Raw genomic sequence first — 15,856 nt, 5'->3', positions numbered from 1 at the left:
AATTTAAAACATGTAGTCCGTAACGACGCATCATTCAATTCGCGAAAGGACTCAAACTGAAGATCGGGAAACGACGAGGATGGGATTCGAACCCACGCGGGCAGTGCCCAATGGATTAGCAGTCCATCGCCTTAACCACTCGGCCACCTCGTCCAAAATCTCTAATGTTATTACTCATTGGCAGAATAAAAAAAATATTTGACAATTTTTTTCCTATTATTATTTTAATCGATTCCGGACTGGAATATTGACCTCTTTCGGAGAAGACTGTACGGGAAGGAGAGAGATTATGACCAGACCAAATATAAATTATTCAGAATTCTTGTGTTGTGTTATTGTTGTGACTTATGGCACTTTACAAGGTAGCTGAAAGTTATCTCTAGAAATCTTTGTTGCGATATCATACTGTTTAACACAATTTCCTCTTCTTATTATGCTAATAAGCGCATTCTTATGCGGACCTTTTAGTTTCCGTCATCTCTTCAGATGGATAAAGAGATTAGATATGAAAATTTCCTTGTCATGCAAAACTAATGTCAAAAATGCAGTGATATATCAGTCATTAGCTGAGAAGAAAATATTTTGATATGCGTCCATTGTATTTGTGGAATTCATGATCATATTTCGGAGTAGACGAGCATGTTTCAGAATTTTTTTTTATTTAAAAAAAAAGGCATTTGAGCCTCTGCCGTGACCAGGATTCGAACCTGGGTTATTGCGGCCACAACGCAATGTACTAACCACTATACGATCACGGCGACAAGGAAGATTCTCAGTGATAGCCTTTTAAGGAAACTGCGACTCTTAATCGAAGATGGGTTTTCAAGACTTGAAATAGACCGTGAAATAATTGAAAATCCCGAACAATTGTCAACAGAGGGCACCACGAAAATGAAAGCACCAAATCAATTTTTCAAATCTATACAAAATTAATAAATGCGTTAAACAGTTTGAAAGATTTTCATAAATGTGTTTTTTTTTTTTTTTTTTTTTTTGCCTTTAAAAAATCTTTTCAGAAATTTATAAGGCATAGGTTAAAAGACTGGCTTGGATATGAATTTTTTAAATGATTGCCCACAACTCTACAAATATGGAGCTTCATGCCAGGATACAGATGCTTGCCTCCACAACGCTCGCACTGGTATCTTTACCAGGCGGAATACGAACGGAACCTTGAATAAAATGTGGGCAGGTAAGAAAATATATCACCAGTTTGATAAAGCATTGCAGGGCTTTAGAAAAAATTGGTAATAAAATCCGTGAAATAAAAACGTGACAAAAAAATTCTCTGACAATTTAAAAAATGCCCATCAGAGAGGAAAAGAAAAAGCAGGATCATTCTTGTGCACAGTTGGGACTACATATATCGAAGGGTAAAACCCTGTCAATTCGATGCAAGTGTAATTTAAAACATGTAGTCCGTAACGACGCATCATTCAATTCGCGAAAGGACTCAAACTGAAGATCGGGAAACGACGAGGATGGGATTCGAACCCACGCGGGCAGTGCCCAATGGATTAGCAGTCCATCGCTTAACCACTCGGCCACCTCGTCCAAAATCTCTAATGTTATTACTCATTGGCAGAATAAAAAAAATATTTGACAATTTTTTTCCTATTATTATTTTAATCGATTCCGGACTGGAATATTGACCTCTTTCGGAGAAGACTGTACGGGAAGGAGAGAGATTATGACCAGACCAAATATAAATTATTCAGAATTCTTGTGTTGTGTTATTGTTGTGACTTATGGCACTTTACAAGGTAGCTGAAAGTTATCTCTAGAAATCTTTGTTGCGATATCATACTGTTTAACACAATTTCCTCTTCTTATTATGCTAATAAGCGCATTCTTATGCGGACCTTTTAGTTTCCGTCATCTCTTCAGATGGATAAAGAGATTAGATATGAAAATTTCCTTGTCATGCAAAACTAATGTCAAAAATGCAGTGATATATCAGTCATTAGCTGAGAAGAAAATATTTTGATATGCATCCATTGTATTTGTGGAATTCATGATCATATTTCGGAGTAGACGAGCATGTTTCAGAATTTTTTTTTATTTAAAAAAAAAGGCATTTGAACCTCTGCCGTGACCAGGATTCGAACCTGGGTTATTGCGGCCACAACGCAATGTACTAACCACTATACGATCACGGCGACAAGGAAGATTCTCAGTGATAGCCTTTTAAGGAAACTGCGACTCTTAATCGAAGATGGGTTTTCAAGACTTGAAATAGACCGTGAAATAATTGAAAATCCCGAACAATTGTCAACAGAGGGCACCACGAAAATGAAAGCACCAAATCAATTTTTCAAATCTATACAAAATTAATAAATGCGTTAAACAGTTTGAAAGATTTTCATAAATGTCTTTTTTTTTTTTTTTTGCCTTTAAAAAATCTTTTCAGAAATTTATAAGGCATAGGTTAAAAGACTGGCTTGGATATGAATTTTTTAAATGATTGCCCACAACTCTACAAATATGGAGCTTCATGCCAGGATACAGATGCTTGCCTCCACAACGCTCGCATCTGGTATCTTTACCATGCGGAATACGAACGGAACCTTGAATAAAATGTGGGCAGGTAAGAAAATATATCACCAGTTTGATAAAGCATTGCAGGGCTTTAGAAAAAATTGGTCATAAAATCCGTGAAATAAAAACGTGACAAAAAAATTCTCTGACAATTTAAAAAATGCCCATCAGAGAGGAAAAGAAAAAGCAGGATCATTCTTGTGCACAGTTGGGACTACATATATCGAAGGGTAAAACCCTGTCAATTCGAACAAGTGTAATTTAAAACATGTAGTCCGTAACGACGCATCATTCAATTCGCGAAAGGACTCAAACTGAAGATCGGGAAACGACGAGGATGGGATTCGAACCCACGCGGGCAGCGCCCAATGGATTAGCAGTCCATCGCCTTAACCACTCGGCCACCTCGTCCAAAATCTCTAATGTTATTACTCATTGGCAGAATAAAAAAAATATTTGACAATTTTTTTCCTATTATTATTTTAATCGATTCCGGACTGGAATATTGACCTCTTTCGGAGAAGACTGTACGGGAAGGAGAGAGATTATGACCAGACCAAATATAAATTATTCAGAATTCTTGTGTTGTGTTATTGTTGTGACTTATGGCACTTTACAAGGTAGCTGAAAGTTATCTCTAGAAATCTTTGTTGCGATATCATACTGTTTAACACAATTTCCTCTTCTTATTATGCTAATAAGCGCATTCTTATGCGGACCTTTTAGTTTCCGTCATCTCTTCAGATGGATAAAGAGATTAGATATGAAAATTTCCTTGTCATGCAAAACTAATGTCAAAAATGCAGTGATATATCAGTCATTAGCTGAGAAGAAAATATTTTGATATGCATCCATTGTATTTGTGGAATTCATGATCATATTTCGGAGTAGACGAGCATGTTTCAGAATTTTTTTTTATTTAAAAAAAAAGGCATTTGAACCTCTGCCGTGACCAGGATTCGAACCTGGGTTATTGCGGCCACAACGCAATGTACTAACCACTATACGATCACGGCGACAAGGAAGATTCTCAGTGATAGCCTTTTAAGGAAACTGCGACTCTTAATCGAAGATGGGTTTTCAAGACTTGAAATAGACCGTGAAATAATTGAAAATCCCGAACAATTGTCAACAGAGGGCACCACGAAAATGAAAGCACCAAATCAATTTTTCAAATCTATACAAAATTAATAAATGCGTTAAACAGTTTGAAAGATTTTCATAAATGTGTTTTTTTTTTTTTTTTTCCTTTAAAAAATCTTTTCAGAAATTTATAAGGCATAGGTTAAAAGACTGGCTTGGATATGAATTTTTTAAATGATTGCCCACAACTCTACAAATATGGAGCTTCATGCCAGGATACAGATGCTTGCCTCCACAACGCTCGCATCTGGTATCTTTACCAGGCGGAATACGAACGGAACCTTGAATAAAATGTGGGCAGGTAAGAAAATATATCACCAGTTTGATAAAGCATTGCAGGGCTTTAGAAAAAATTGGTAATAAAATCCGTGAAATAAAAACGTGACAAAAAAATTCTCTGACAATTTAAAAAATGCCCATCAGAGAGGAAAAGAAAAAGCAGGATCATTCTTGTGCACAGTTGGGACTACATATATCGAAGGGTAAAACCCTGTCAATTCGATGCAAGTGTAATTTAAAACATGTAGTCCGTAACGACGCATCATTCAATTCGCGAAAGGACTCAAACTGAAGATCGGGAAACGACGAGGATGGGATTCGAACCCACGCGGGCAGTGCCCAATGGATTAGCAGTCCATCGCCTTAACCACTCGGCCACCTCGTCCAAAATCTCTAATGTTATTACTCATTGGCAGAATAAAAAAAATATTTGACAATTTTTTTCCTATTATTATTTTAATCGATTCCGGACTGGAATATTGACCTCTTTCGGAGAAGACTGTACGGGAAGGAGAGAGATTATGACCAGACCAAATATAAATTATTCAGAATTCTTGTGTTGTGTTATTGTTGTGACTTATGGCACTTTACAAGGTAGCTGAAAGTTATCTCTAGAAATCTTTGTTGCGATATCATACTGTTTAACACAATTTCCTCTTCTTATTATGCTAATAAGCGCATTCTTATGCGGACCTTTTAGTTTCCGTCATCTCTTCAGATGGATAAAGAGATTAGATATGAAAATTTCCTTGTCATGCAAAACTAATGTCAAAAATGCAGTGATATATCAGTCATTAGCTGAGAAGAAAATATTTTGATATGCGTCCATTGTATTTGTGGAATTCATGATCATATTTCGGAGTAGACGAGCATGTTTCAGAATTTTTTTTTATTTAAAAAAAAAGGCATTTGAGCCTCTGCCGTGACCAGGATTCGAACCTGGGTTATTGCGGCCACAACGCAATGTACTAACCACTATACGATCACGGCGACAAGGAAGATTCTCAGTGATAGCCTTTTAAGGAAACTGCGACTCTTAATCGAAGATGGGTTTTCAAGACTTGAAATAGACCGTGAAATAATTGAAAATCCCGAACAATTGTCAACAGAGGGCACCACGAAAATGAAAGCACCAAATCAATTTTTCAAATCTATACAAAATTAATAAATGCGTTAAACAGTTTGAAAGATTTTCATAAATGTGTTTTTTTTTTTTCCCCTTTAAAAAATCTTTTCAGAAATTTATAAGGCATAGGTTAAAAGACTGGCTTGGATATGAATTTTTTAAATGATTGCCCACAACTCTACAAATATGGAGCTTCATGCCAGGATACAGATGCTTGCCTCCACAACGCTCGCATCTGGTATCTTTACCAGGCGGAATACGAACGGAACCTTGAATAAAATGTGGGCAGGTAAGAAAATATATCACCAGTTTGATAAAGCATTGCAGGGCTTTAGAAAAAATTGGTAATAAAATCCGTGAAATAAAAACGTGACAAAAAAATTCTCTGACAATTTAAAAAATGCCCATCAGAGAGGAAAAGAAAAAGCAGGATCATTCTTGTGCACAGTTGGGACTACATATATCGAAGGGTAAAACCCTGTCAATTTGATGCAAGTGTAATTTAAAACATGTAGTCCGTAACGACGCATCATTCAATTCGCGAAAGGACTCAAACTGAAGATCGGGAAACGACGAGGATGGGATTCGAACCCACGCGGGCAGTGCCCAATGGATTAGCAGTCCATCGCCTTAACCACTCGGCCACCTCGTCCGAAATCTCTAATGTTATTACTCATTGGCAGAATAAAAAAAATATTTGACAATTTTTTTCCTATTATTATTTTAATCGATTCCGGACTGGAATATTGACCTCTTTCGGAGAAGACTGTACGGGAAGGAGAGAGATTATGACCAGACCAAATATAAATTATTCAGAATTCTTGTGTTGTGTTATTGTTGTGACTTATGGCACTTTACAAGGTAGCTGAAAGTTATCTCTAGAAATCTTTGTTGCGATATCATACTGTTTAACACAATTTCCTCTTCTTATTATGCTAATAAGCGCATTCTTATGCGGACCTTTTAGTTTCCGTCATCTCTTCAGATGGATAAAGAGATTAGATATGAAAATTTCCTTGTCATGCAAAACTAATGTCAAAAATGCAGTGATATATCAGTCATTAGCTGAGAAGAAAATATTTTGATATGCGTCCATTGTATTTGTGGAATTCATGATCATATTTCGGAGTAGACGAGCATGTTTCAGAATTTTTTTTTATTTAAAAAAAAAAGGCATTTGAGCCTCTGCCGTGACCAGGATTCGAACCTGGGTTATTGCGGCCACAACGCAATGTACTAACCACTATACGATCACGGCGACAAGGAAGATTCTCAGTGATAGCCTTTTAAGGAAACTGCGACTCTTAATCGAAGATGGGTTTTCAAGACTTGAAATAGACCGTGAAATAATTGAAAATCCCGAACAATTGTCAACAGAGGGCACCACGAAAATGAAAGCACCAAATCAATTTTTCAAATCTATACAAAATTAATAAATGCGTTAAACAGTTTGAAAGATTTTCATAAATGTGTTTTTTTTTTCCCTTTAAAAAATCTTTTCAGAAATTTATAAGGCATAGGTTAAAGGACTGGCTTGGATATGAATTTTTTAAATGATTGCCCACAACTCTACAAATATGGAGCTTCATGCCAGGATACAGATGCTTGCCTCCACAACGCTCGCATCTGGTATCTTTACCAGGCGGAATACGAACGGAACCTTGAATAAAATGTGGGCAGGTAAGAAAATATATCACCAGTTTGATAAAGCATTGCAGGGCTTTAGAAAAAATTGGTAATAAAATCCGTGAAATAAAAACGTGACAAAAAAATTCTCTGACAATTTAAAAAATGCCCATCAGAGAGGAAAAGAAAAAGCAGGATCATTCTTGTGCACAGTTGGGACTACATATATCGAAGGGTAAAACCCTGTCAATTCGATGCAAGTGTAATTTAAAACATGTAGTCCGTAACGACGCATCATTCAATTCGCGAAAGGACTCAAACTGAAGATCGGGAAACGACGAGGATGGGATTCGAACCCACGCGGGCAGTGCCCAATGGATTAGCAGTCCATCGCCTTAACCACTCGGCCACCTCGTCCGAAATCTCTAATGTTATTACTCATTGGCAGAATAAAAAAAATATTTGACAATTTTTTTCCTATTATTATTTTAATCGATTCCGGACTGGAATATTGACCTCTTTCGGAGAAGACTGTACGGGAAGGAGAGAGATTATGACCAGACCAAATATAAATTATTCAGAATTCTTGTGTTGTGTTATTGTTGTGACTTATGGCACTTTACAAGGTAGCTGAAAGTTATCTCTAGAAATCTTTGTTGCGATATCATACTGTTTAACACAATTTCCTCTTCTTATTATGCTAATAAGCGCATTCTTATGCGGACCTTTTAGTTTCCGTCATCTCTTCAGATGGATAAAGAGATTAGATATGAAAATTTCCTTGTCATGCAAAACTAATGTCAAAAATGCAGTGATATATCAGTCATTAGCTGAGAAGAAAATATTTTGATATGCGTCCATTGTATTTGTGGAATTCATGATCATATTTCGGAGTAGACGAGCATGTTTCAGAATTTTTTTTATTTAAAAAAAAGGCATTTGAGCCTCTGCCGTGACCAGGATTCGAACCTGGGTTATTGCGGCCACAACGCAATGTACTAACCACTATACGATCACGGCGACAAGGAAGATTCTCAGTGATAGCCTTTTAAGGAAACTGCGACTCTTAATCGAAGATGGGTTTTCAAGACTTGAAATAGACCGTGAAATAATTGAAAATCCCGAACAATTGTCAACAGAGGGCACCACGAAAATGAAAGCACCAAATCAATTTTTCAAATCTATACAAAATTAATAAATGCGTTAAACAGTTTGAAAGATTTTCATAAATGTCTTTTTTTTTTTTTCCCTTTAAAAAATCTTTTCAGAAATTTATAAGGCATAGGTTAAAAGACTGGCTTGGATATGAATTTTTTAAATGATTGCCCACAACTCTACAAATATGGAGCTTCATGCCAGGATACAGATGCTTGCCTCCACAACGCTCGCATCTGGTATCTTTACCAGGCGGAATACGAACGGAACCTTGAATAAAATGTGGGCAGGTAAGAAAATATATCACCAGTTTGATAAAGCATTGCAGGGCTTTAGAAAAAATTGGTAATAAAATCCGTGAAATAAAAACGTGACAAAAAAATTCTCTGACAATTTAAAAAAATGCCCATCAGAGAGGAAAAGAAAAAGCAGGATCATTCTTGTGCACAGTTGGGACTACATATATCGAAGGGTAAAACCCTGTCAATTCGATGCAAGTGTAATTTAAAACATGTAGTCCGTAACGACGCATCATTCAATTCGCGAAAGGACTCAAACTGAAGATCGGGAAACGACGAGGATGGGATTCGAACCCACGCGGGCAGTGCCCAATGGATTAGCAGTCCATCGCCTTAACCACTCGGCCACCTCGTCCGAAATCTCTAATGTTATTACTCATTGGCAGAATAAAAAAAATATTTGACAATTTTTTTCCTATTTTTATTTTAATCGATTCCGGACTGGAATATTGACCTCTTTCGGAGAAGACTGTACGGGAAGGAGAGAGATTATGACCAGACCAAATATAAATTATTCAGAATTCTTGTGTTGTGTTATTGTTGTGACTTATGGCACTTTACAAGGTAGCTGAAAGTTATCTCTAGAAATCTTTGTTGCGATATCATACTGTTTAACACAATTTCCTCTTCTTATTATGCTAATAAGCGCATTCTTATGCGGACCTTTTAGTTTCCGTCATCTCTTCAGATGGATAAAGAGATTAGATATGAAAATTTCCTTGTCATGCAAAACTAATGTCAAAAATGCAGTGATATATCAGTCATTAGCTGAGAAGAAAATATTTTGATATGCGTCCATTGTATTTGTGGAATTCATGATCATATTTCGGAGTAGACGAGCATGTTTCAGAATTTTTTTTTATTTAAAAAAAAAAGGCATTTGAGCCTCTGCCGTGACCAGGATTCGAACCTGGGTTATTGCGGCCACAACGCAATGTACTAACCACTATACGATCACGGCGACAAGGAAGATTCTCAGTGATAGCCTTTTAAGGAAACTGCGACTCTTAATCGAAGATGGGTTTTCAAGACTTGAAATAGACCGTGAAATAATTGAAAATCCCGAACAATTGTCAACAGAGGGCACCACGAAAATGAAAGCACCAAATCAATTTTTCAAATCTATACAAAATTAATAAATGCGTTAAACAGTTTGAAAGATTTTCATAAATGTCTTTTTTTTTTTTTTTCCTTTAAAAAATCTTTTCAGAAATTTATAAGGCATAGGTTAAAAGACTGGCTTGGATATGAATTTTTTAAATGATTGCCCACAACTCTACAAATATGGAGCTTCATGCCAGGATACAGATGCTTGCCTCCACAACGCTCGCATCTGGTATCTTTACCAGGCGGAATACGAACGGAACCTTGAATAAAATGTGGGCAGGTAAGAAAATATATCACCAGTTTGATAAAGCATTGCAGGGCTTTAGAAAAAATTGGTAATAAAATCCGTGAAATAAAAACGTGACAAAAAAATTCTCTGACAATTTAAAAAATGCCCATCAGAGAGGAAAAGAAAAAGCAGGATCATTCTTGTGCACAGTTGGGACTACATATATCGAAGGGTAAAACCCTGTCAATTCGATGCAAGTGTAATTTAAAACATGTAGTCCGTAACGACGCATCATTCAATTCGCGAAAGGACTCAAACTGAAGATCGGGAAACGACGAGGATGGGATTCGAACCCACGCGGGCAGTGCCCAATGGATTAGCAGTCCATCGCCTTAACCTCTCGGCCACCTCGTCCGAAATCTCTAATGTTATTACTCATTGGCAGAATAAAAAAAATATTTGACAATTTTTTTCCTATTATTATTTTAATCGATTCCGGACTGGAATATTGACCTCTTTCGGAGAAGACTGTACGGGAAGGAGAGAGATTATGACCAGACCAAATATAAATTATTCAGAATTCTTGTGTTGTGTTATTGTTGTGACTTATGGCACTTTACAAGGTAGCTGAAAGTTATCTCTAGAAATCTTTGTTGCGATATCATACTGTTTAACACAATTTCCTCTTCTTATTATGCTAATAAGCGCATTCTTATGCGGACCTTTTAGTTTCCGTCATCTCTTCAGATGGATAAAGAGATTAGATATGAAAATTTCCTTGTCATGCAAAACTAATGTCAAAAATGCAGTGATATATCAGTCATTAGCTGAGAAGAAAATATTTTGATATGCGTCCATTGTATTTGTGGAATTCATGATCATATTTCGGAGTAGACGAGCATGTTTCAGAATTTTTTTTATTTAAAAAAAAAGGCATTTGAGCCTCTGCCGTGACCAGGATTCGAACCTGGGTTATTGCGGCCACAACGCAATGTACTAACCACTATACGATCACGGCGACAAGGAAGATTCTCAGTGATAGCCTTTTAAGGAAACTGCGACTCTTAATCGAAGATGGGTTTTCAAGACTTGAAATAGACCGTGAAATAATTGAAAATCCCGAACAATTGTCAACAGAGGGCACCACGAAAATGAAAGCACCAAATCAATTTTTCAAATCTATACAAAATTAATAAATGCGTTAAACAGTTTGAAAGATTTTCATAAATGTCTTTTTTTTTTTTTTCCCTTTAAAAAATCTTTTCAGAAATTTATAAGGCATAGGTTAAAAGACTGGCTTGGATATGAATTTTTTAAATGATTGCCCACAACTCTACAAATATGGAGCTTCATGCCAGGATACAGATGCTTGCCTCCACAACGCTCGCATCTGGTATCTTTACCAGGCGGAATACGAACGGAACCTTGAATAAAATGTGGGCAGGTAAGAAAATATATCACCAGTTTGATAAAGCATTGCAGGGCTTTAGAAAAAATTGGTAATAAAATCCGTGAAATAAAAACGTGACAAAAAAATTTTCTGACAATTTAAAAAAATGCCCATCAGAGAGGAAAAGAAAAAGCAGGATCATTCTTGTGCACAGTTGGGACTACATATATCGAAGGGTAAAACCCTGTCAATTCGATGCAAGTGTAATTTAAAACATGTAGTCCGTAACGACGCATCATTCAATTCGCGAAAGGACTCAAACTGAAGATCGGGAAACGACGAGGATGGGATTCGAACCCACGCGGGCAGTGCCCAATGGATTAGCAGTCCATCGCCTTAACCACTCGGCCACCTCGTCCGAAATCTCTAATGTTATTACTCATTGGCAGAATAAAAAAAATATTTGACAATTTTTTTCCTATTATTATTTTAATCGATTCCGGACTGGAATATTGACCTCTTTCGGAGAAGACTGTACGGGAAGGAGAGAGATTATGACCAGACCAAATATATATTATTCAGAATTCTTGTGTTGTGTTATTGTTGTGACTTATGGCACTTTACAAGGTAGCTGAAAGTTATCTCTAGAAATCTTTGTTGCGATATCATACTGTTTAACACAATTTCCTCTTCTTATTATGCTAATAAGCGCATTCTTATGCGGACCTTTTAGTTTCCGTCATCTCTTCAGATGGATAAAGAGATTAGATATGAAAATTTCCTTGTCATGCAAAACTAATGTCAAAAATGCAGTGATATATCAGTCATTAGCTGAGAAGAAAATATTTTGATATGCGTCCATTGTATTTGTGGAATTCATGATCATATTTCGGAGTAGACGAGCATGTTTCAGAATTTTTTTTATTTAAAAAAAAAAGGCATTTGAGCCTCTGCCGTGACCAGGATTCGAACCTGGGTTATTGCGGCCACAACGCAATGTACTAACCACTATACGATCACGGCGACAAGGAAGATTCTCAGTGATAGCCTTTTAAGGAAACTGCGACTCTTAATCGAAGATGGGTTTTCAAGACTTGAAATAGACCGTGAAATAATTGAAAATCCCGAACAATTGTCAACAGAGGGCACCACGAAAATGAAAGCACCAAATCAATTTTTCAAATCTATACAAAATTAATAAATGCGTTAAACAGTTTGAAAGATTTTCATAAATGTCTTTTTTTTTTTTTTTTTTTTCCTTTAAAAAATCTTTTCAGAAATTTATAAGGCATAGGTTAAAAGACTGGCTTGGATATGAATTTTTTAAATGATTGCCCACAACTCTACAAATATGGAGCTTCATGCCAGGATACAGATGCTTGCCTCCACAACGCTCGCATCTGGTATCTTTACCAGGCGGAATACGAACGGAACCTTGAATAAAATGTGGGCAGGTAAGAAAATATATCACCAGTTTGATAAAGCATTGCAGGGCTTTAGAAAAAATTGGTAATAAAATCCGTGAAATAAAAACGTGACAAAAAAATTCTCTGACAATTTAAAAAAATGCCCATCAGAGAGGAAAAGAAAAAGCAGGATCATTCTTGTGCACAGTTGGGACTACATATATCGAAGGGTAAAACCCTGTCAATTCGATGCAAGTGTAATTTAAAACATGTAGTCCGTAACGACGCATCATTCAATTCGCGAAAGGACTCAAACTGAAGATCGGGAAACGACGAGGATGGGATTCGAACCCACGCGGGCAGTGCCCAATGGATTAGCAGTCCATCGCCTTAACCACTCGGCCACCTCGTCCGAAATCTCTAATGTTATTACTCATTGGCAGAATAAAAAAAATATTTGACAATTTTTTTCCTATTATTATTTTAATCGATTCCGGACTGGAATATTGACCTCTTTCGGAGAAGACTGTACGGGAAGGAGAGAGATTATGACCAGACCAAATATAAATTATTCAGAATTCTTGTGTTGTGTTATTGTTGTGACTTATGGCACTTTACAAGGTAGCTGAAAGTTATCTCTAGAAATCTTTGTTGCGATATCATACTGTTTAACACAATTTCCTCTTCTTATTATGCTAATAAGCGCATTCTTATGCGGACCTTTTAGTTTCCGTCATCTCTTCAGATGGATAAAGAGATTAGATATGAAAATTTCCTTGTCATGCAAAACTAATGTCAAAAATGCAGTGATATATCAGTCATTAGCTGAGAAGAAAATATTTTGATATGCGTCCATTGTATTTGTGGAATTCATGATCATATTTCGGAGTAGACGAGCATGTTTCAGAATTTTTTTTTATTTAAAAAAAAAGGCATTTGAGCCTCTGCCGTGACCAGGATTCGAACCTGGGTTATTGCGGCCACAACGCAATGTACTAACCACTATACGATCACGGCGACAAGGAAGATTCTCAGTGATAGCCTTTTAAGGAAACTGCGACTCTTAATCGAAGATGGGTTTTCAAGACTTGAAATAGACCGTGAAATAATTGAAAATCCCGAACAATTGTCAACAGAGGGCACCACGAAAATGAAAGCACCAAATCAATTTTTCAAATCTATACAAAATTAATAAATGCGTTAAACAGTTTGAAAGATTTTCATAAATGTCTTTTTTTTTTTTTTTTTTTTTCCTTTAAAAAATCTTTTCAGAAATTTATAAGGCATAGGTTAAAAGACTGGCTTGGATATGAATTTTTTAAATGATTGCCCACAACTCTACAAATATGGAGCTTCATGCCAGGATACAGATGCTTGCCTCCACAACGCTCGCATCTGGTATCTTTACCAGGCGGAATACGAACGGAACCTTGAATAAAATGTGGGCAGGTAAGAAAATATATCACCAGTTTGATAAAGCATTGCAGGGCTTTAGAAAAAATTGGTAATAAAATCCGTGAAATAAAAACGTGACAAAAAAATTCTCTGACAATTTAAAAAAATGCCCATCAGAGAGGAAAAGAAAAAGCAGGATCATTCTTGTGCACAGTTGGGACTACATATATCGAAGGGTAAAACCCTGTCAATTCGATGCAAGTGTAATTTAAAACATGTAGTCCGTAACGACGCATCATTCAATTCGCGAAAGGACTCAAACTGAAGATCGGGAAACGACGAGGATGGGATTCGAACCCACGCGGGCAGTGCCCAATGGATTAGCAGTCCATCGCCTTAACCACTCGGCCACCTCGTCCGAAATCTCTAATGTTATTACTCATTGGCAGAATAAAAAAAATATTTGACAATTTTTTTCCTATTATTATTTTAATCGATTCCGGACTGGAATATTGACCTCTTTCGGAGAAGACTGTACGGGAAGGAGAGAGATTATGACCAGACCAAATATAAATTATTCAGAATTCTTGTGTTGTGTTATTGTTGTGACTTATGGCACTTTACAAGGTAGCTGAAAGTTATCTCTAGAAATCTTTGTTGCGATATCATACTGTTTAACACAATTTCCTCTTCTTATTATGCTAATAAGCGCATTCTTATGCGGACCTTTTAGTTTCCGTCATCTCTTCAGATGGATAAAGAGATTAGATATGAAAATTTCCTTGTCATGCAAAACTAATGTCAAAAATGCAGTGATATATCAGTCATTAGCTGAGAAGAAAATATTTTGATATGCGTCCATTGTATTTGTGGAATTCATGATCATATTTCGGAGTAGACGAGCATGTTTCAGAATTTTTTTTTATTTAAAAAAAAAGGCATTTGAGCCTCTGCCGTGACCAGGATTCGAACCTGGGTTATTGCGGCCACAACGCAATGTACTAACCACTATACGATCACGGCGACAAGGAAGATTCTCAGTGATAGCCTTTTAAGGAAACTGCGACTCTTAATCGAAGATGGGTTTTCAAGACTTGAAATAGACCGTGAAATAATTGAAAATCCCGAACAATTGTCAACAGAGGGCACCACGAAAATGAAAGCACCAAATCAATTTTTCAAATCTATACAAAATTAATAAATGCGTTAAACAGTTTGAAAGATTTTCATAAATGTGTTTTTTTTCCCCCCTTTAAAAAATCTTTTCAGAAATTTATAAGTCATAGGTTAAAAGACTGGCTTGGATATGAATTTTTTAAATGATTGCCCACAACTCTACAAATATGGAGCTTCATGCCAGGATACAGATGCTTGCCTCCACAACGCTCGCATCTGGTATCTTTACCAGGCGGAATACGAACGGAACCTTGAATAAAATGTGGGCAGGTAAGAAAATATATCACCAGTTTGATAAAGCATTGCAGGGCTTTAGAAAAAATTGGTAATAAAATCCGTGAAATAAAAACGTGACAAAAAAATTCTCTGACAATTTAAAAAAATGCCAATCAGAGAGGAAAAGAAAAAGCAGGATCATTCTTGTGCACAGTTGGGACTACATATATCGAAGGGTAAAACCCTGTCAATTCGATGCAAGTGTAATTTAAAACATGTAGTCCGTAACGACGCATCATTCAATTCGCGAAAGGACTCAAACTGAAGATCGGGAAACGACGAGGATGGGATTCGAACCCACGCGGGCAGTGCCCAATGGATTAGCAGTCCATCGCCTTAACCACTCGGCCAACTTGATAAAAAGTAATGTTCTCTTAAAACCATTTTTTTTTTTTCCCCTTTAAAAAATCTTTTCAGAAATTTATAAGGCATAGGTTAAAAGACTGGCTTGGATATGAATTTTTTAAATGATTGCCCACAACTCTACAAATATGGAGCTTCATGCCAGGATACAGATGCTTGCCTCCACAACGCTCGCATCTGGTATCTTTACCAGGCGGAATACGAACGGAACCTTGAATAAAATGTGGGCAGGTAAGAAAATATATCACCAGTTTGATAAAGCATTGCAGGGCTTTAGAAAAAATTGGTAATAAAATCCGTGAAATAAAAACGTGACAAAAAAATTCTCTGACAATTTAAAAAAATGCC

The 15,856-nt window shown here is 36.5% G+C and overlaps 23 non-coding genes across 23 annotated transcripts; all 23 read right to left on the bottom strand.

The window, feature by feature from the left end:
* Positions 1-71: 71 nt before the first annotated feature.
* Positions 72-153, bottom strand: Trnas-gcu (transfer RNA serine (anticodon GCU)). Its single transcript has one exon. It is a non-coding gene; the product is annotated as a tRNA-Ser (tRNA).
* A 533-nt stretch (positions 154-686) lies between these two features.
* On the bottom strand, positions 687-758 carry Trnah-gug (transfer RNA histidin (anticodon GUG)). Its single transcript has one exon. It is a non-coding gene; the product is annotated as a tRNA-His (tRNA).
* A 715-nt stretch (positions 759-1,473) lies between these two features.
* Trnas-gcu (transfer RNA serine (anticodon GCU)) lies at positions 1,474-1,554 on the bottom strand. Its single transcript has one exon. It is a non-coding gene; the product is annotated as a tRNA-Ser (tRNA).
* Positions 1,555-2,087: 533 nt separating this feature from the next.
* On the bottom strand, positions 2,088-2,159 carry Trnah-gug (transfer RNA histidin (anticodon GUG)). Its single transcript has one exon. It is a non-coding gene; the product is annotated as a tRNA-His (tRNA).
* Positions 2,160-2,867: 708 nt separating this feature from the next.
* On the bottom strand, positions 2,868-2,949 carry Trnas-gcu (transfer RNA serine (anticodon GCU)). Its single transcript has one exon. It is a non-coding gene; the product is annotated as a tRNA-Ser (tRNA).
* Positions 2,950-3,482: 533 nt separating this feature from the next.
* Positions 3,483-3,554, bottom strand: Trnah-gug (transfer RNA histidin (anticodon GUG)). Its single transcript has one exon. It is a non-coding gene; the product is annotated as a tRNA-His (tRNA).
* A 709-nt stretch (positions 3,555-4,263) lies between these two features.
* Positions 4,264-4,345, bottom strand: Trnas-gcu (transfer RNA serine (anticodon GCU)). Its single transcript has one exon. It is a non-coding gene; the product is annotated as a tRNA-Ser (tRNA).
* Positions 4,346-4,878: 533 nt separating this feature from the next.
* Trnah-gug (transfer RNA histidin (anticodon GUG)) lies at positions 4,879-4,950 on the bottom strand. The gene has a single exon. It is a non-coding gene; the product is annotated as a tRNA-His (tRNA).
* Positions 4,951-5,656: 706 nt separating this feature from the next.
* Positions 5,657-5,738, bottom strand: Trnas-gcu (transfer RNA serine (anticodon GCU)). Its single transcript has one exon. It is a non-coding gene; the product is annotated as a tRNA-Ser (tRNA).
* Positions 5,739-6,272: 534 nt separating this feature from the next.
* Positions 6,273-6,344, bottom strand: Trnah-gug (transfer RNA histidin (anticodon GUG)). The gene has a single exon. It is a non-coding gene; the product is annotated as a tRNA-His (tRNA).
* Positions 6,345-7,047: 703 nt separating this feature from the next.
* Trnas-gcu (transfer RNA serine (anticodon GCU)) lies at positions 7,048-7,129 on the bottom strand. The gene has a single exon. It is a non-coding gene; the product is annotated as a tRNA-Ser (tRNA).
* Positions 7,130-7,660: 531 nt separating this feature from the next.
* Trnah-gug (transfer RNA histidin (anticodon GUG)) lies at positions 7,661-7,732 on the bottom strand. The gene has a single exon. It is a non-coding gene; the product is annotated as a tRNA-His (tRNA).
* Positions 7,733-8,439: 707 nt separating this feature from the next.
* Trnas-gcu (transfer RNA serine (anticodon GCU)) lies at positions 8,440-8,521 on the bottom strand. The gene has a single exon. It is a non-coding gene; the product is annotated as a tRNA-Ser (tRNA).
* Positions 8,522-9,055: 534 nt separating this feature from the next.
* On the bottom strand, positions 9,056-9,127 carry Trnah-gug (transfer RNA histidin (anticodon GUG)). Its single transcript has one exon. It is a non-coding gene; the product is annotated as a tRNA-His (tRNA).
* Positions 9,128-9,834: 707 nt separating this feature from the next.
* Trnas-gcu (transfer RNA serine (anticodon GCU)) lies at positions 9,835-9,916 on the bottom strand. Its single transcript has one exon. It is a non-coding gene; the product is annotated as a tRNA-Ser (tRNA).
* Positions 9,917-10,448: 532 nt separating this feature from the next.
* On the bottom strand, positions 10,449-10,520 carry Trnah-gug (transfer RNA histidin (anticodon GUG)). The gene has a single exon. It is a non-coding gene; the product is annotated as a tRNA-His (tRNA).
* Positions 10,521-11,228: 708 nt separating this feature from the next.
* Positions 11,229-11,310, bottom strand: Trnas-gcu (transfer RNA serine (anticodon GCU)). The gene has a single exon. It is a non-coding gene; the product is annotated as a tRNA-Ser (tRNA).
* A 533-nt stretch (positions 11,311-11,843) lies between these two features.
* On the bottom strand, positions 11,844-11,915 carry Trnah-gug (transfer RNA histidin (anticodon GUG)). The gene has a single exon. It is a non-coding gene; the product is annotated as a tRNA-His (tRNA).
* A 713-nt stretch (positions 11,916-12,628) lies between these two features.
* Positions 12,629-12,710, bottom strand: Trnas-gcu (transfer RNA serine (anticodon GCU)). The gene has a single exon. It is a non-coding gene; the product is annotated as a tRNA-Ser (tRNA).
* Positions 12,711-13,243: 533 nt separating this feature from the next.
* On the bottom strand, positions 13,244-13,315 carry Trnah-gug (transfer RNA histidin (anticodon GUG)). The gene has a single exon. It is a non-coding gene; the product is annotated as a tRNA-His (tRNA).
* Positions 13,316-14,029: 714 nt separating this feature from the next.
* Trnas-gcu (transfer RNA serine (anticodon GCU)) lies at positions 14,030-14,111 on the bottom strand. The gene has a single exon. It is a non-coding gene; the product is annotated as a tRNA-Ser (tRNA).
* A 533-nt stretch (positions 14,112-14,644) lies between these two features.
* On the bottom strand, positions 14,645-14,716 carry Trnah-gug (transfer RNA histidin (anticodon GUG)). Its single transcript has one exon. It is a non-coding gene; the product is annotated as a tRNA-His (tRNA).
* Positions 14,717-15,421: 705 nt separating this feature from the next.
* On the bottom strand, positions 15,422-15,503 carry Trnas-gcu (transfer RNA serine (anticodon GCU)). The gene has a single exon. It is a non-coding gene; the product is annotated as a tRNA-Ser (tRNA).
* Between the last annotated feature and the right edge of the window lie 353 nt (positions 15,504-15,856).

Source organism: Argiope bruennichi, chromosome 6 (assembly GCF_947563725.1).
Source record: "Argiope bruennichi chromosome 6, qqArgBrue1.1, whole genome shotgun sequence".
NCBI classification, from domain to species: Eukaryota; Metazoa; Arthropoda; class Arachnida; order Araneae; family Araneidae; genus Argiope; species Argiope bruennichi.
Note: the sequence above shows the minus strand (reverse complement) of the source record. Positions and strands in the feature narration are given on the sequence as shown.